At 43.5% G+C, this 20,400-nt stretch overlaps 1 protein-coding gene across 7 annotated transcripts in view; it reads left to right on the top strand.

The window, feature by feature from the left end:
• The window catches only part of ASTN2 (astrotactin 2), an 849,846-nt gene that overhangs the window by 334,762 nt on the left and 494,684 nt on the right, over nt 1-20,400 (top strand). The gene's annotated exons all lie outside the window — the stretch shown is intronic.

Below are 20,400 nucleotides of genomic sequence, written 5' to 3'. Positions count from 1 at the left end.
CAGGTTAAAAGTGACAAGGGGCTTGAGGGAGAACAAATGCTGGAAAACCACTCTAAGCAGCTGAACATGTTCAAGCTTTTAAAGATATCACAACAACCAGTTGGGTTGGGATTTTTAATGACACTCTGTGCTAAGATGTTAGCTTGGCTTCCGACCAGGATAAATTGTTACTAATTTCCTTTCTTAACAAAAGGGATAACTCAGTTTGACATCCAAAATTGGAGACTAATTTCTGTGTTTTGATAGTGAATCGAGTCCAAAAATACATTAGTAGGAACTAGGGGCAGAGGATGGTTGCAAGGGGTAGGGGAATTTAATTTATTCCCATTAATAATTCCATTCTGCTGTTGTAAGTAGAAGGCTGCTTTGATTTTTTGACTTGGAGGAGAGAATGGCAGGTGGGAACTTTAATGGGATGGAGCTCAGGAGTATAGAGTTAGATATTCCATCATTGTCATCTGGGTGCTTGCAAAGGGATGTAGGGTTGAGGCAATGGGGCAGGGTTGAGGCAGTGATGCAGCGCCAGGAGAGAGAAGGGAGCATGGTACGGAGGTTAGGTGCATTGATCTGTGGCCCAGGGGATGTGAGCTCAACTTCCAATTCTTCTGATTTCTAGTTTTGTGACCTTGAGTATATTAATTCACACACACACACACACACACACACACACACACACACACACACACTCCATTCTCACTTTTCTCATCCAAAAGCAATGTTAATACTCCTTGACTCAAATGAGTGTTAGTGGGGCTGGTGAGTGTGGAGGCACTTGGCCAGCTGTGAGAACAGATCTGATTATGAGAACATGGTGCTTTTTCCCTTTCTGTTTGTGCAGTGTTTTGTTATTTATGAAGACAATAAAGAGGTTGAGAAAAGATCTTAGTGGGTATGGCCAGATAAGTAGGAGGTACAATTTTAGAGAGGCTTAGCTTGGCCAGAAGGAAGACATTAAATAGTTAAAAATTCATTACTAAAACACTGCTTCCTTATTCTTATATAGTGCCTGTTTTCTTCCCTTCCTTCCTCCCTCCTTCCTGTGGTCAACAAATATAGCACATCACCTTCTCTGTGGCATGCTCAGTGCTAGGAATGCAGAGGTGGACAAAACACCATCTCTGGCCTCCCCCAGTTTGCTGGTAGTGAGACGCTACCAAGCAGTTGAAATATTAAACCCAGTGTGGTAAGAGTCTTAATGGGGTTTACACTTGGTGCTGTGGGAAAATAGGGGAGGGGCAGCCAAGTACTTCAAGCTGGAGATGGGCTGTGATGCTAAGGGGAGGATGTCTTGAGGAGATGCTACTTGAGTTGGGTCTTAGAGCTTACCTGCAGGCGGGTGATGGATGAGGCAGGATTCCCAGAGGGGTCATGGATGCTTTTCACTGCATCCATATACACCCTGCTGTTCAAGCCTCCCAGTGATTACGATCATAACAACACTGTGAATTGGTAACATTTACAGAGCATTGCTAAGTGCCAGGCCCCGTGCTGAGTGCTTTGCAAAGCATTACCTCATTTAATTCTGTTACCACCTGTAGTAGATTCAGGTATTTCTTCATTTTAAATTTAAGGGAAACTAAAGCTGGAGTCTGTGACCACCTCAGTATCACACAGGCAGGAAGAGCAGAAGTATTTCAAATTAGCAGCCACAGGCTGTGCTAGACAGAGAATTATTCAATGACAAGGTCAGGTTCTAGCTCTGCCACAAATTCACCGTGACTTTGGGCAAATCTCTACTTCTCTCTGGTTTCTTCACTGCTAAATGTGGGAAAGATAACAAGATGGTGCTTAAAATCCCTCCTGGCTTAACATTTTAACATTAGAGTAAGAAATACTGGGGTTCAAAGTCCCTCTTTACTCATCCCATTAGGTACTGACCTCTGGAGTCTTTAGGCAACCATCCTATTAGCATCCTCCATCCTCTGTTTGCCAACTCTTGTTTGGGAAAGTTTGTGTCCAGGCGGCCCCCTGAGCAAACATCTTGGGAGCAGACGCAGCTGAGCAAACCTTTCACAGCCCACAAGTTGCCATTTGAAGAAAGCTTAGAAGGATCACAGCCAAGCTTGTGTAGGGACTGCAGGCTCCCAGGGCTGCTGGGATGAAACAGGAAGTGGTGGGGAGCTGGGCCATGGTAGGAACGATGTCTCTCCATCTCCAGCTCCCAGCTTCAGCTGCCAAGGGACCTTGAACATCTCGGATGCCAGTAAAAGTATGAGAGGGGGAGGATGTATCATACTCAGAAGGAAATGATGAGATGGGAGGAATAATTAAAACCTACATATCCCTCCTGCTTCTCCACTTCCCCCTGCTTAACCCTCCCCTCTCCCAGCCTCTGGTGCCCAGCAGAGCCTTGCTATTTGGCTTTCTTCCCCAGCCACCCCTCTGGATTATCTAAGCCAAATATATCTGCAGCTGCACAGCCGTATGGGTGTGTGTGTGTGTGTGTGTATGTATTTGGCAGCTGTTGGTAACTCCCTGAAGCTCTGCTAAAGTCCCTGGGCATCTCACCCTCAGCTGGAATCATCCCCAGAACCTAGACCACCCCTGAATTTTCCATGTATTCCCTCCTCTGCTTTCACCCTGATTCTCATTTGGACTTTATCAGTGAACCCATACATTAAGACTGTCAGCTGACATTGCTGAGTGTCTGCTCAGTGCCAGGACTCACACTCTAGAACTAACTCAGATACTATTAGCACTAAAGGAACATGAAGTAGGAGAAAGGATCTGAGATTTAGAAGCAGAAAACCTCCCGTTCAAATCTGCCCTCTGTCACTCAGCTAACTATGGATCTTGGACGAGTCACGTCACTACTTTGAACCATCACTTTCACCATCTATAAAAGTGCAGCTCTTTGCCCCTACTTCACATGGTGTTGATGAGGTTGAAATAGAACGTGGTATGAAAATAGCCTATAACAGATGCTCAGTAAATGCGAATCATGTCCTCAGAGGGATTACACATGTTATTTAAAGGGACGGAATAGCTATAAAGCAAAAGACAACAACAGAAGGCCGATCATAATCTGGACCAGGAGGGACATAGAAATAAGAGTCCACAAGATTGCCAGGGAAGCCTGGAATGTTTTCCACTAGACAGATCTGGGTAAAGCTTCAGGGAGCCAGAGTTGGTTTGTCCCATTGAAGGAAGCTGGATGGGCAGGGATTGGAAGTGAGACTCTATGTTCTGTCAGAGGTGATGAGAGAGAGTGAGGACAAGGACAAACTTCGAGGCAAAGGGAAAAGTATGAGCGAAGGTATGGCGGGAACAGATAGCATCCAGAGCATCTGGGGCTCCACCGGGCTTGAACAGGACTAACAGGAGGAGCACATGAGAAGAGCAGGGGTCTCTGTGTTGGGTTTTTACCGTGCAGGTTGTTGGGGGGTCATGAAGCCACTGAAGGATCTTAAACAAGGGAGTGTAGGGGTCACAGTTACTTTTACAAAAGGCAATGCAATAGAGTAATTAAGAGTTCAGGCTACAGATCAAAACATATTTGGGTTCAAATGCTGGTTCTATGAATTACTAATAGTTTTTGATGTTACAAATGATATTTAAGTCTTTGCTGTGTTTCTTAATCTGTAGAGTGGACATAATTATAACTCCCTCTTGGGAAATTTAAGTGAGAAGATATCTGTCAAGTATTTAGTGGAATGTTTGGCAAGCAGGAAACACTGGGTAATACTAGTTTTTATTGACATCATCATCTTCATCACTCTCTCCTAGTCTAAGCTAGGTCTCCCTGTTAGACGATCCTGAACTTCTCTTTCGTGCACTCAGCACATTTACAGTTGCTTATTCAATGTCTGATTTGGTTAACAGTCCGAGCTATAGGTTCACACTCCCAGGGTTCAGTACCAGGCTCTGAAATCTCCCAGCTGTGTTGCATTGAGCTAGTTACTTAGTATCTAAGCTTTTGTTTGCTCATCTGTGAAAGGGGGATGATAACAGTAAACCATCTCAAAAGGCAATCAAGTGATTGTATATGAAGCACTTGACAAGGGCTTGGCACATGATCAAGATTTAGGAAACAATAGCCCCTCATAATGCTAATTGAAATCCCTAGTTGTCTTGTTTCAGTGAAATCTCCGACACATAGTTGGCCGGTCGGTGTTCAGTACAGATCTGTGGACTGAGTGACCACAGTGTAGGTGAGTCTGAGGAGCCAAGGAGGAAGGCAGGCTATTTATTAGGGGGCTGTTACGTTTGTTCTATGTGATATCTGAGCAAGGGCATTGGAAGTGAGAGTGAAGATAAGGGAGTCCCGTGGAGCTTGAGCAAGGAAATTTGCCAGCTAATTGCAAGGAGCAACCTAGGAGGCGTAGGAGTCAAAGACTACTTGGCAACTGCATCCTGGGGTCCGTTAGAGGTTAGTGACCCCAGATATCAAAATAAGAACTCTTTTTGCCAAGCTGTGAAGTGTGGAGGTGGGGAGCACAGAGCATGAACACCAGCAGCAGAGTGCACGGGCTCAAGTCCTAACTCCACCTTCCCCGAGATGCAGCTTCATCTTCTGAAAAGCAAGATACTGATGCACCAGGAGTAAGACTGGGATTGTGAAGATCAAATGGTCATTAAATGCAAGAACCTGGCCATGGTAAACACGCCCCAGAGCCAGCTCTTATTACTATTCTGCTCATGCACCAGCTTTCCTATGTGAGATCAAGAATCAGATGCCCACTTCTTGGCTGTATTTGTGGAAAAAATAGGGGAAAAACATGCAAGCAACTATGAAGAACACACAGTATTAGGACCTTTACAAATCCTGTCTGGATGGAAATTATTAGTAAGAGTTGTCACTGTGCTCTGTGAGCTAAATTAATTTGCCAGATCTCTGAAGGCTGCGCTCCTGAAGGTTTGAATCATTCAAGTAATATTTCAGGTGATGTCTCACCGCAGTCTTCCAGCCAGGATGGAGGAGGGAGTGATCAGTCCCAGCCCCCGCACAGGTGCTGACATGGCCTGTGAGTGCGAAGGCTCCGGCGGTGGCCACTTCCTGCAGAGACTCAAATACAGCGTTAACGTGGGCCTGCCACGGAGGCAGAGGCCTGAAGGGAGGCCCAGGGGCCCTGTGATCAGAGCTGGTGTCACATTTGAAATATGGAATCAATTAACAATGGCAGCTTCTGCTTCCTCAAGAGAGACAACGTGGGTACAGGGGTGAGGACACACTGTGACCATGTGGCAAAGTAGCCAGCTTGGCAATTTTCTAAACTATGATATCTGAGAGCTGGAAAATATTTTCAGCTTCATCTTTGATGTTTTCCATCTTGTTCCCATCTGGCCAACGGAAATGGCTGTTTCCCGAAGGCTCAGTTTGTCTCTTCATTCCTTTACAACCAGGCCTTTCCTTGTACCTAAATCCTCTTTTCCCTTCACTTTATGTGCTGTAATGTGCTTTAACATTCAACTTAGATGTGGCCAATTTGACTTTACAGGGGAGAGAAGGGCCCCTCCTCTGTGCCCCCAAAGCTCCCTGTTTCATCTTCATCACAGCCTTGATGATGCTCTGTGGTTACTGTCTAGTTATCTCCGAACTGAACTGTACGCTACTTTCAGACAAGGTCTGTCTCCTGTACCTTGGAAGCCTCCACGTTTTGTCACAGTCTCCAACACAGAGTGGGCTATTTACATCCCACTGTACATTTAGATCCATTACCCATTGAAGACATAAAAACAAAACAAAACAAAACAAAAACAACAGATCTCGAAAAGCCAGTCTGAAAATTTACTATTGCTATTTTGATTTTGATTATGATCCCTATTGCAATTTTATTTTGAAATCCAAAATTAGGTCACATGATCTGGCAGTGAAATGGCCTCTTTAACACTAAGCCCAAGCCCAGGGAACATAAATGGCATTGTTTCTAAAGCTACGTCAGGAACAGAATGGAAGATGGAGGTAATTCTCACTGAGGTGGATCTCAAAGGATTCTTGGAGAAGTTAGGGGTTGAGTTGAACTTTAAGGGTAGGTTGGGCTTGGACAGATTCATCCACTTCCTAAAAGGATTTGAGGGTAGAATGATACTGGTTTGTGTAAAAGGGTCTGTCTGCTGAGCAGCCCTCAATAGCACCCAGGCCCACACCCTCCCATCCTCACACTCCCCATAAGACCCATCTATACAACAAGCACATACTTAGGTCATACTGAATATTTCAAACACAGTGTGAGACAGTCAGTTGGCATTTGGAACACTCCAACCACCTTTTCAGTCTCCATCCTTCCACCCTCCCAGGATCAAGCTCACTATTAGAATCCAAATCAATATAATGTTGGTTAATTATAAAAATAATCAGCTAGAAGTCATCATGTGCCCCTTACGTGGCAGGCAGTGTGCTAGCTGTTTTACCTACAACGACTTACTTCATCTTCCCAGAACACAATCACTCGTGGAACAAATATTCATTTCATGTTCCTTATGTGTCCTGGGGCAGTAACAATACTGTCCCGGAAAAAAAGACATTATAAAGGCCGTGCCTTCATAATGCTCTTATTCTCAGTAGGAGACAGATACCAAAGCAAATTAGCAGAATAATGGAATATGTCAAGGCAGTGAAATAAGTGAGAACTGCTGTGAAAATAATTAAACTGGTGTACAATAATTAAAACGAAGAGGAGAGTTGGGATGTCCTCTCAGATAGGGTGGTCAGAGATGGCCTCTCTGAGGAGGTGGCATAAATTTAGCCTGAGATGTGAAAGGAACCAGGGAGGAAGGTGTGTTTTAGGCAGAGGGATCAGCAAATTCAAAGCCAGTTGAGTGATGGAGAAGCTGGGACAGGGTCAACATGGTTGGGTGGACAGAGTGGGGTGAGGCTGCTGATGTGAGCAGGAACCAGATCTCCTATGACATAGACATTCTTGTTGCCTTTCTATCGATGCTCAGCAAAGTAGAGCTCTGATGAGCATTCCTTTGTCCAGGGGCATTTTCTGTCTGCCCCAACTTTGTGTGTTTCAGTTAAGCTGGGCCACCCCGTTCCTGGCCAGTCACCATTCATGAAGTCTTGGCGTCCCAGCTCTGGTCCCATCCTCCCCTGACATGTCCCTCCTCCCCTCATTTATTGTCCTGAGCTCAATTCCTGTATCTTCCTGGCTCCTGGCATAGTTTTTGCTTTTCCTCTGCCAGTCTCCATGCTGCTCTGAGGACCACGGATAGATGCACCTCTCAGGTCCATCTCAGACACAGCCCCACTACCCACCCTGATTTCATCCATAGTGGCTCTGCAGAAACCAGCTCATTTAATTCTCCTAGCACCCAGTCCCCAGTGCCCAAACACTTGTCAGCTCATTATTTGAGGTCCCTAATTTGAGAGGGATTAGAATTTTATTGAGCAATCTGAATATTTGAAATTTTAAAAGATAAATGAATCAGTAAGGTGGAATTTCAGGCAGTGGATGGCAATTATTTTTTTTTTAAAGAATTTGCCCCCGCCTTCCACTTATTTAAATCTGCTTTTCAAAATCAGTGTCCTTCTCCTTTGCCAGGGCACTTTCCCATAATGGAAATAAGAAAGTCAAAAAGAAACACACCAGCAAATAATGTTTCTTTTTGCCCTGGGATCCTGTTTGTGATTATCTCTCAGAGGCGATCTTTAATTGTTTCATCTAAAGAGGATGCATCTCCTTTCCTCTGACTGTCTCATCATGGAGACTTGTGAATTGGACCCAGCTATTAGCAGCACTTACTAATTTCCTCTGAGTCTTGCTGGCTGAAGCGCCGGGCTTGGAACCACTTTTAATTTTGTTTTTAATTAAATTTCAGTTGTTTCAAATCACTCACTTCTGATGTCATTTCTTTGCAGTCCTCAGAAGCAACAGGAGCTGCGTGTTCTTGTTTACACACACACACAATCTGATGTGCATGTATCCATGGCCGGGCTGAAGACTGACTCCTGGCTGAGATCCAGAGCAAGAGCAGGCAATTAAGAAAATAGAAATGAGTCACAGAATGAGCTTTCGCTTACGCCGTTATGTCCAAAGCTAGAGTGTTGCTTAAGCAGGAGTCTCTGTGATCACGTTTGTCTTTTGCCGAACTGTCTGTGAACAAGGTAACTTTCCCTTGTATTTCACAGTAGGGTTATCAAATCTATGCAGGCAGAAATGATATAGGAATCACTAACACTTATTAAGCATTTATTATGTGCCAGGTACTCTTTTAAGGACTTTATATAGGTGACCTCATTTTCATTAAAAGTGAGTAATTTGAAACAATGGAAATTTAATTTGCATATATTACCTCCCACATTCCTGTGAGATTATTATCCACGGTTTTATCGCTGAGGAACCAAGGCCCATTTAACTGGATCATTGTCACTTGGTTAGTTCGTGGCTGGGCTGGACCATGAATACTGGCCGCCTGACTCCATCGTCCTGCTCTTAAACACTGCACTTGACTCTCTCTGTAAAAAGATAAAGGGGCCTCATCAGCTAAATGAAGTTAACAACCACCAAAAATAGAGAAAACTGACTAGCTCTTTGCAAAGTTGAAATTATGTGAGTCTACGTTTAGTTGTTTATGTGGCCCCTGGTAAATCCCGCTCCTGCAGTGGAAAGTGTAAACTGCAGCGCGGGGTTGCGTCCGGATTCACAGAATCGGAGTTTAGGTATTTACCTGTGCTCTTTCAGGTACTTAGCACCCCAGAAGGGACAATTAGGTTTGAAAGCAAAAGCATAAATACACGCCAAATCCTTCACATCCCCTCGTTTGCTAAACTGCTGGTTCCAACCAAACACAGAACCTGGCATTTTTCTATCTTAGAGCTTCACGTACTTTCTTTTCCTGCAGGGAATATTATTTCACTGATACCACCACTCTGTCTTCTCCACCCCAAACACACACACACACACACACACACACAGCGCCCTGGTACTCACAGCAGCTTATTTATTTCTCTACATCACTTCGTATTTGTAGCCACGTACGTGTTGGTGCATTTACTTTTCTAATGCTCACCTCCTGCTCAGCACTGCACATTCTCTACAGCAAGTGCTCTAGTGATGTGTCTTTTTTGTTCCCTGCTGCCTACCCAGCTCTTACAACCAGGCCTGACATGTGTATGGTGCTCGATAAACATGTCGACCCTGTGAGTAAATGCATTTAGACTTAAACTCAATAACCAGACTGCTGAGAAGTAAAGGGACAGTTAGATGAAGGACGATACTCAGAGCCCAGACATCAGGACTCTTGTCCCAGGTTTGTAATTAAATAATTATGTGTACGTGGGCAACAGGTTTCTTTGCTGCCTTCAACATCATGTGTGACTTGGGAATGATAATAACGTCATCGAACATGGATGCACACATGTAGAGTACTGTATAAATGAATGCCAACCGCTCTAAGTTTTTTTTACATTCCTTAAGTTTCTTCTTGATAATAACCCTTGAGGTAGTTACAGTTATTTTCCTCGTTTTTATTCAAATGAGGGAACTGAGTCCCAAAGAGGGTAGTAAGTGCCTAAGCTCAGCTTGAACAAGATCTGTCTGACTCCAGAGCCTTCAATACCTGTTGCTGTGAGGATCAGGTGAGATACTGGATGTTAAGGTGTTACACAGTGTCTTAGATACTAAACAGAAAATGCCTATTACTAAGGCTCAGTGAGTCGCAGGTTAAATTTGAAGCACTTTTAGAGAGTGTAGTGAGAGAACTATGGAGTCTTCTTTTTATTCAGTTTGATAACATCTACGGTGGTGCTCTTCAAAGAATGAAAGTACTATTTGTCACTTCATCCATCCATCCATCCAATCATTCAGAATGTTTGCTGGTTCCCTGCTAAGTGCCAAACACTATGCTAAGAGCTCGCAATTTGAAGATGAGTTAGACATGGATTGACCCTCAGAGAGCTTAGTCTCTTCCAACGTAGAAAAACATCAACCTGCCCAAACCTTGCCATGTGGAGGGTACTCAATAAGTATGTGCTGAACTCAGATTCATTAACAGTGACACTCATGTAAGGAGAGAGTCAGGCCATTAGGGGCAGAGGAAGGACAGGCCACTTCCAGATGAGAGAACCAGGAAGTATGAGTTGCTTTTGGCTGGACCTGGGAGGACAGGTATGGTGAGAAGGATGCTCTGGGATACGGGAAAACCTGAGCACAGGCAAAGGGATGGGCTGGGAAGGACATGCAGGGGAGGGAGGAGCAGAGCCATTTAGTCAATTGCTGCCTTTCTTTAGCCAATGCCTCTACTCTTCCAAGGGAGGGAGAACCTGCTCCTAAGTTGCGAAGGACAAAGAAAGAAATGCAAGCACATTTTGGTCACCTACTGTGTGTTTGACTCAATACTATAACTTCTTCCTTTGCTCCTCCCCAGACCTCCTGAAGTTGTTGGTCTTATAGTAGTAATAGTGCTAAGAATAGTAGTAGCAGCAGCAGGAGCAGAACTTGTATTATAGAAGTCATGCAGGAGTGAAGGAAATAAATATTGAATGTGCCCTCATTCATAATCCTGGTCCGAGTCTGTTGGGTTGATGAGTCTTTTGGTGTATCTCCTTCCAGAACTTTTGCTACTTCTACACTGACCCAGATACGTACATATACATATGTGCGTGCACACACACACACACACACACACCCTGAATTTTCTACTTGTTTGTTTGTTTGTTTCAAACCTGAGATAAGAGCCCACATATTCTTGGGCATCTTGCTTTCTTCATCATTCATGGACATCTCATCTCAGTGCGGTATTTGGAGTATGTGGTAGGTGTTATTGTCCCCATTTCCTAGGAGAGGAGCCCCACGGCTCACAAAGTTAGGTAAAGGGCATAAAGTCCATCAACTGGAAAGTGGCAGGGTTATGGTTCCAGCCAGTCCTGCCTGGCGCCAAAGCCTGGCTCTCTTAAGTTCCATCCCACCAGTTCCCTCTGGGAACAGGATAAAAGAACTCATCCTTTATATGCCATATACCAGAAATGTGGATCTCATCCTGTTTGAGCCTCAAGACCTTCATTTGGTCCTCAAATAAAAATCTTATCCTTTCTCTCCTTACCTTTCCCGGGATTCATAGTAGGCTTGGCTGGTGCAGGGCTGACGGCTGTGGATGCCGCAGCAAGGCTGAGTTGAACCTCTCCTTTGTTATGTTGCTCCAGGTACCAATATTATATATTTAGGCAGCTGTTCTCATCTATGCCAGGTGGTAAAATCTGTTCCATCAACATGACTGTTGAAACCTCTGATTTTTGGAAGCTTTGCCCCATGTAGTCCTTTGTAGCATCATAAAACAATTAGATTTAGGCTTAGCATTAATTTGAATTATTGTCCAGTTTCCAGAAAATATCTTCTGGAAATGTCAAGAGGATGTATTGCATGTCTTTGGAGATACTAAGTGTTGAATTACAATATTATGTCACCTTGCCCCTGCCATTTCTCTCCCTCACACACACACATACTCTCAACATGGTCTGATTTATGTTTCAGCCACCGCCATGAAAAGCTCAGGACTCAGAGAAACAACCAGAGAGGAATACTGACAGAAGCCAAACTCACACCCCCCAACACACACACACCTTAGTCGTGTGGACTCTCTCACTTACGCTCTCCCCTAAGTGAGAGGAATGGGCGGCAACCTGGTGCTGCGGAGCCCTAGACTCGGAGACAGGGGGCCTGAGCTCTAACTTGGAATCATTAACTTCCTAGCCATGTTCAGTTTAAGACACATACCTTTAACATCCTTCAGTTTCAATTTCCTTGTCTGTAAAATGGGGATAAAAGTCACATCTGCCCTCCAGAGTTATTTCTAGGATCAATTAGATTAATAGCAGCAGCAGTAATAAAAACTCCCATTTGATAAGTAAGGTACACACACAGCCACATGTAATATTCATGCAGATGCTATGAGGTAAATATTATTCATCCTCTTTTAGATGAGGAAGCTAAGAAAAGGAATATTAAGCAGTTCCCAAGGTCATTCAAATAATAAGTGGTAAGGGCACTTTTTGAATCCAGGTTTGCCGATTCCAAGGTCTGCAGTTTTCCCACTGAATTCAAAAGAGCAGAGAATAGAAGGTAAGAGATCTAGAAAGGAAGAAACACACACACACACACACACACACACACACACACACACACACGACAGTGAGAGACACAAAAGCAGGCAGGTGCCTGGACCTAATTTGGTCGGTTGGCATCAAACCCACAGTGTAGTAATGAAACAGATCCGGGAGGAATTGCTAATACGGTTATTCTTAGTGATCACAGTTGTGAGTCGTCTTTGCCAAACAGCCCCTGACGTTTGTGCAGACTCCTTGGGAAAGGCAAGAAGAAATGTATTTCATAGAAAAAGGTAGACTCGAAGAAGGGAGAACAGGGCAGGGAACATAATTAAGCCGATGGATCTGGAAGGTCACACGGTGCTCTCATGCATTTATTAAATTCAGTCAGCCACGCATTTTGTATTTTCATTACAAATTTACTGAACCTAATATGTGCCAGGTATTTCTCTAGGGCCTCTACAGTGTTACCTCACTCCTGCAATACATCTTAAAGTACTATCCCTTGTTCCTACCCTACCCAGTTCACCCCAGGATATTGTGAAAATCAGAGGAGATGGTGCTGGGATAAGCCATGAATCAGCATAGGGGAAATAAGCATTCGTGGGTAAGCAGGAGATAGGTGTGGTTTTTTTTTTTTTAAATGAAACTGTTGTCTGATTGTTTCCCAGGCAGAGCCACCATGTTACACAACTTTAAGAGCAACATCTACATAGGATACAATTATTCATAGACTTATTTGTGTTTAGGTATATGTACACATGTATATGCATATGTACATACACAAACTCAATTATCCAATTGTATACACATACATGAAATATACCACACTGTACATAGTGCATATGGATAGACATACAGTTTTGCATAGAACGCATTTTTTACTGTGTAAATCTTGTCCCCTGGAATAGTACAGCACAGAGACCCTAGCCAGGCACAGTCCTATTCGTAGGCAATTCAAATGCGTTTTATTTAATGGTCACAGAATCTCTATGAAATAAGTATTTCCACTGTACAGCTATGGAAATTGATGAGGCTTGCCAAGATTAAGTGATTTGTTCCAGGGTCACACAGCTACTCAGTGGCTGGGCTAGGATTTAATCCATGCTTGTCTGACTCCAGAATCCAGACCTTTGCCTCTCATCTAAGTTCATGTCTTACTTGAGCAGCTGACAGAGAGGGAAGCTTTTCAGTATTAGCAAGTCAGAGCTAAAGATCTTTGGGTTTTGGGAGCAACTGTCTACCATGTTCATTCAAGAAGCACTGATCTTAGATCAAAAAGAAATCCAGCATTGAGATTGGATTTGATGCATAAATTTCCAGTAAGTTAATGAAGAAAGTTTTTTTTTAAAAGAAAGGAAGAAAGAAATAAATGAATTACTCAATTAAAAGTAAATAGCTGCTTTCAATCTTTAACCACAATTCTTCTCTAAAAAATTTAAGTAATGTCAAGAAAAATGAGAAGCATTCTTATGACTTTGTTCTTCTCCCCTGCTGCCTAGCTTGATACCAAATTGTTATATCCCTGGGGAGAAAAATAATTTTTTGAAATTTCAACACTTCAAACCTCTTTTGTCCAGACTCAAACATCCCTAACTCAACTTTGAAGCAAGACCAGGGATACATAAAGGCATGTGGAATTCTGTGGCAATCTGTTTTAGCCAGACTTTGATCACAATTTGAGATGGGGAAGACAGAAGGCAGTAGAAATACAATTGCCTGGAGCAAATATGGGTCTGGCACTTCTGGGAAACCTCTGTTGGGGGAGAGGGAGCAAGGCTTTCGTATCGCTTTATTTGGCAGTAACTCTTTTTCTAACATAGAATACCAGCAGCCTGTCCATAACCACGCTTCTTTTTCTGGGATATCTAGTGATGCATTCTTCTATGTTTCTTCTTTGACATGGACGTCTCAAGGTTATTAGCATTTTATCTTCCCATCGAAGTCTCATCTAGCCTCATGACAACTTACTTACTTCCTTGGAATCTGTTCTTGAGTGTCAGTGTGACATCCTGGAACAAACCCGAGCTAGAAATCACAGCATTGGGTTCTGGTCCAGCCCCAGTGCTTTCCAGCTCTGTTGACTTGGGAAAGTCAGCTACCCTCTCTGACCCACACCTCCCTCACAGTGCTAAGTGGTTGGGAGTCACAAAATCTCGGTTCTAGTCGTAGATATTTCACTAATCCTAGTGGGATCTCGGGCACCTCCCTCTCCTTCCTTAACCTTCGGTTTCTTTACCTCTGAAAGAAGAGGGTCTCATTGGAGTATCCATTCTCAATGAGGACAGTAATGCTTCCAAAGGGATGAATTTGATACTTGGGAGGTACACGGGGCACAAAAAAAATCTTACTCTTTTTATGCACAGCAAAACACAGAACATAAACACGTATATAATATATATATGGTATTAAAATTTTATGGATTGAGGTGATCAGGGGGAAAAAAGATCTCAAAAAGTTCTTTAGTGGGTGATAATAAAAAAATGGTTGAGAAACTCTGGACTGCAGGAACTCTGAGTTTTCTAATACTCTTTAAAATTAAATATGTGACTTAGCATCATACAGTTCTGATCTGTTGTATGATTGTTCCAAGAAAATTTTGATCTTAACCAGCTTTCTGTCTTCTTCAGAGCTTAAAAAAAAAGTATTTTCATGTAAAATAAACAAAATGAAAGAGACTGACTCTCTTTAAATTAGCCACTGGACCATCTCAGTGTTCTCTTAGTGTCTTTCACCTCCTTGTCATTTGCATCTCACTTACATACTTTAGGAGGAGGGCATATTCATTCCACCCAGGCTGCCACTCCCTCTGCCCATCCAGTGATGTTGGCCGTACTTGGAATCAGGTCAGGCCACAGACTGGGCATCTGTTATGGATGAAAATAGCTTAGCTCAGACTAGGGTTTTTATTCTGGACTCCATGAACCCCTGAGGGGTCCATGGATAGAACTGTATTTCAGTTACTGGTTTCCTCGGTAATACTATGCATTATGTTTTATACATTTGAAAACTTTATTCTGAGAAGTGATCCACAGGGACCCATGACACAAAATAAAAGTTAATAAATGGAGCAAAAGCCAAGCTTAAGAGATAGTGGCTGTCAAAAAAGGAGGTAATATATTGGTTTGCTAGGACTGCCATAACAAAGCACCACAGACTGAGAAGCTTAAAACAACTTATTTCCTCACAGTTCTGAAGACTGCATGTCTGCGATCAAGGGGTTGGTGGCATTGGTTACTTTTGAGGACCTCTCTCTTTGGCTGTTGATAGCGGTCCTCTCCCTGTGTCTCTGCGTGGTCTTCCCCCTGTGTGTGTGTGTATACTAATCTCTTCTTAGAAGGACACCAGCCATATTGGATGTGGGCCCACTCTCATGACTTCATTTAACCATAATCACCTCTTTAAAGACCCTGGCAACAAATACAGTCACATCCTGAGGTTACTGGGGAATTAGGACTTCAACATATGGCCTTTGCGGTGGACACAAGTCAGCCCAGAACAGGAAGAGACAGTACCGAGAAATAGGTCGAACTTGATCAAAGTGAAAGAGAAAGAAATGATCGAAGGGAAAAGAGCTATAAGGAGCAGCTCAGGTGAAGGCAGATTCCTCTCTCAGAAATGGTTGTAAGAGAACCCCCCACCCCTGTCCTGTGACCATAGAGAGTTACTGCTCTCTCCCAGAGCCTGACAGCTCCCACCTACCCAGGTTTTCTCTCCTCAGTTTTACAAACCCTCAAAGTGTTGTTTTTAACCTCATTTTTGCAGAGTTGGGTCGCTCCTTAAATAGTTTGCAGTTGACGGTGGGTGATCGACTGTATTCAGACTTGACCTGGGGCTCTGTGGACTGGGAGGAGAAATGGGAGTGGATGTATTCTTCAGGGGTCTGTGGGGCTGAAGGCAGATGGACTCATTCCTGCTTCACCACAGTTTTTCCTCCTGTGCCCCAGAAAGACGTTTCCCCCAGGTCCAAGACAGATGGGATCATTGTGGGGATACAGGATGTAGCGGAAAGAAGGAAGCCTGTAATGAGTTTGCACCCAAAGAAAGAGGGAACAGAAGAGAGAACGGAATATTTTTGGCTAGAAAAATTCCCTGAGCTTCATTTAGGAAGAGCATCTTTCAGCCATGCAATCCTTCCCTCCTCTGCTCCCCATTCACCAGTGTGACCAGAGCCTTCTTTTGAAATCTTCTATCCGCAGTTTTCAGAGGTCTGTCTCATGATTCGAGGTATGATGAAAGGAATTTGCACTGTCGTCTGGCTCTCCAGGCAGTTTTGTCTGGTGATATACCTCCTTCTGTGGTATTTTTAGTTCTCATCTGTAGCTTTCTGCTTCTTTAGGGGCTGATGTGCCCCTGGAAGTTCAGACTTCTCTGCAGAATGTCCTGAGCTCCCCAGCTCACCCCTGATCTATGCTGCACAATTACAGAAGCAGGCTTATAATCAATGTAATTGAAGATCAGAGTTAATGAGGACCTCAGTGCCCATGTGGTCCCCTGAGCAACGCCGAGCTTCAGATGCTAGATAAGGAAACGATTGGGCTGAACTGAAAATCCATTTGGCTAATTAGATGATGTATATACCCACAGCCAGTGGGAGAAAAAATGTATATATATTTAAAAATAAGGAAAGATGACATTTTGAAGTTGAGATTTTGGCAAAGACTCATTTCAGAGTCATTGCTCTCTGGGGAGATTGATTTGAACACAAAGAAGAATCTCAGAGAACTTAGAAAAAGATGGTACTTTTGATCCAAAGTCAAGAAAATGAAACAGGGGCTCACTGGAAAACTAGAGATATATGAGACACATGGAATAAGGCATTTTTATTCCTTTCCTGTGTATTTTTTCTCAAAGTAATGCTAGAATTTACCCAGAGAGAACTGCTTGCCACTCTTTGACCTTATAATCTTTCTCTCTCTCCCTCCTTACTCTCATCTACACACACACACACACACACACACACACACCTTCTGAACCTCCAATATACCCTAAGCACTATGGGGATTGCAGAGTTAAATAAGGCACTATCTTTGCTTTCAAGAATCACACAGTCTAGATGGGAGAATAAGAAAAGGGGATATAGAACGCTTACTCTTTGCCTTAGATTTGCCATCTTGAATTTCCATCCTTCCTTCCTGGTCTATAAGTTCTCAGTGGACAGACACCATATTATGATCATCCAGAGCCAAGGAACAGAACCTGGCACATAATAGGTGCTTTATTTGTTTAATGAGCAAATATATGAATGAATAAATGAATGAATGAGTCTATAACAGGGCATATATAGCTAGTTCAGTACAGTACTTTGTTATTATTAGAGAGATGTAGAGGCATAGGAGCCCGGTCTGCAGGTGAGGCTTAAGGGACAAATGCCACCTCAACATTTGCCTAGTTTGTTGTTCTTTTTTTGCAGTCTTTAAGGTCTAGCTTAAAGGCCAACTCTTTAATCATTCCTCTGCAATCCCCCTTTTTCCTTCCCCTTATAGCCACTCAATGCCCATCCCTGGCAGGCAGTTCTTATTACACTTTAGGTTATATTAGATCTACCTATACGTACATTTGAGCTCCCTTGTTATTCTAGTCCGTCTGTTTTTCATTCTTTATGTCTATTTCTTACCCAAAGAGGAGTTTAATCATTGTTGGTTAAATGAACACGCGGATTAGGTCTTGATTGCATTTTGCATAGTTACTTCCCTTCTCTGATGTGACAACCAACCTCCTGCCACATGTGCTTCATACTGAGTCCTTCTAGCCTCTCTGTTTTAACCACCCACACCACAGGCCCATGGGGTGAATGAGAGATCATGATAGCAAAGTTCAAGTTTTGGTTTGGAACTCAGGAGACTCTAAAGAACTAGTCTTGTATTCTGGCTCCTACGGGATGAAAATAAACTCTGGGATCAATGTGGAAGCATTCCTGCTCCCCAGTCCCATCATCAGGTGAGCTAAACTTTCCACTAGTTGAGCATGGAACTTTGATTTCATTATTTTATTCAACAGATATTTACCAAACTCCTAGTGTGTGCAAAGCCTTTTACTGAGGGGTGCACTGATGCGTGCAGGACTGATGAGTAAGGACTGATGGAAAAGTCATGATCTCTTCTCTGTAGGAAATCAATCTATCAGAGAAAGCAAAAGCCCTCCAGCACTCCAGGATACACACAGAAGGGGAGCGCACAGACAACCAGAGGCAGAGTGGAAGGACCAGGGAAGGCAGCTCTGCCTCACACCCACCCAAAGCCCCAGTTCTCCAGACAGTCTGGAATGATGGGCAGGTCTCAGTTTTGAATGCTGAAAAACCTGGGTTGAGTCTGTCTCTGTCAGTTTGCGAACTGGGACAAATCAACTTCTCCCTGAACCTCATGTTGTCTTTCTGTAAAAGGGGGGAGATACCTATCCTGCAAGGCTCTTACAAGGATTAAGATTCATCCCAGGGTTTGGACCAGGGAGTGCATTCAGAGGATAGTAACTCCCTTCTGCCGTTACACCAACCATATACATTGGTATGTATTATCTCTTTTAAAGAAGATGAGGATAACCTGCTTCTGAGTCGGTCACTTCCAAAGAGAATCGTATTTCTCATATTTGAAGAGATCTGTTAACTAGTATTGCACTCAGAGCTTCCAAGTTCCTAAGAAATCCAAATAGTAATCAAAATAGTTCCAGCAAGTTAAGACTTCACCATGTGCCAAGGACTTAACATGCTGTAGTGGATGTTGTAACGCTGCATCCAAATCTCTCATTAGAACATAGGCCCTCGTCCCCCCCCCCCCCCCAGCTGCCTGGAATGTTGACAGTTGACCACTGTCTCTGAGTCTTTCTTGGAGAAATGCCCTCTGCTGAAAGGGACCACTTCACCAAGTTTACATCCCTTCCCCAGGGAAAACCCCCAGCCTATGGCTGGTTAATGTGGAGGTCAAAGGCCTGACACTGTTTTCTTGATTTGAAACAACTCTGAAGGGCCGTCCCAGCTCCAGTGCTTCCCATGGGATCAGCTGAGGGCTTTGCTACAACTGCATGGAAATTTAACTTCTCCTCCTGCCCAACATCACTTTGCTCAGGCCCTCACCAGAGAGCATCCCCACAAACCTCCAGCATGCCAGTCCCTGCCTGAGTCTGACTTCTGGTGAACCTCCCCTAAGACAAATGTCTTGTCTCATTTAATCTTTACCTTTATTAACCCTGTGAAGGGGAAATTGATATCCACATCTTCCATACAATATGACTGAGGATTTGTTTTCTTGTCCCAAGTTCACAGAGCCAGTAGGTAGCATAGTGAAGGTCTGAACATGTCTTGCTGACTTTATTCTCTATGTCACTGCACTGTGTAGCTTTCTTAAAGTAGCGGGATTAGCCAAACTCAGCCCTGGGACACAATTCAATATCCATCCCTCAGTCTTTAGTGCGAATAAATACAAAAATTATCCATTTAAACAGCATGACTGTGCTTTTTTAAAAGAAAAATCTGTAGTTGATACTGATGTTCGGTGCTTTGCACAAGGACCCATGTGACATGTTTCTGCTTGGGCTTAGTTCCAGAGGGGGAAAATATGGCTTTGGAGATAGATTTGCATATCTTCCCTTGCCAGAAATGTGAATTATGGCACCCAACAGACTTCTCTTTTTGCTTTACCTGCCAAGGATTTTAAGGCCAACTTCAAATGTGGTCATTTCCTTATCTCCGAGTCTGATGCTCTCTGCTCCTTATGCTTTTCAAACAGAGTCCTCCTTCATCCTCACCAAAACCACATTGTCCACTGGGCTTTTACTTAGGAACTCATTCTGTAAGGTGATGTAAATCATAACATGTGTGTGAGTTAGAGACGATAACATTGCCTGCCATGCACATATCCTTTCCAGGGAATCTTAGATCCTCGGGTCAGCCAGGTAAGGTCTGGTGTGATCCTGCCTGTCTGGCCAGCGCCCATTGGACCACAGCTGGGTACCAGAGCCCAGAGCAGCCTGACCATTGACTAGCCAGCGGGTCTGATCTGATCTGACAGAGAAGTTGCCACCAAACCTATAGGATGCCTATTAACTGAGTCCCTCTTTGGAAAAGTTAAGTTGCAGACATGGAAGGATTTTGTTGGTTGATAGTGAGGTAGAGAGAAGCAAATACAGGGAGAGAAGCTGAGTCATGTTAATTTTGAAACAATTTAAGATCTCCTCCTGCTGAGGTCTCTAGGTCTGCCATAAATCTAGAACTTCTCTCCAAGTCCAGCTTTCTGAAACCTGGTCCTCTTTTTTTTTTCTAACTTGCCATGTGAAATTCTGCCTTTGCTGTATTGCTACATACATGCACTTGTGAGCATTTACACCCAGTATGTAGCCACCCTGAATGGGCTTCTGTTCCTTCCCCCAAAGAATATACCTAATATATGTATGTACTCGATACATGGATGCATGTGTGTGTGTGT

This window comes from Camelus dromedarius, chromosome 10, assembly GCF_036321535.1.
Source record: "Camelus dromedarius isolate mCamDro1 chromosome 10, mCamDro1.pat, whole genome shotgun sequence".
Classification (NCBI taxonomy): Eukaryota; Metazoa; Chordata; class Mammalia; order Artiodactyla; family Camelidae; genus Camelus; species Camelus dromedarius.
Note: the sequence above shows the minus strand (reverse complement) of the source record. Positions and strands in the feature narration are given on the sequence as shown.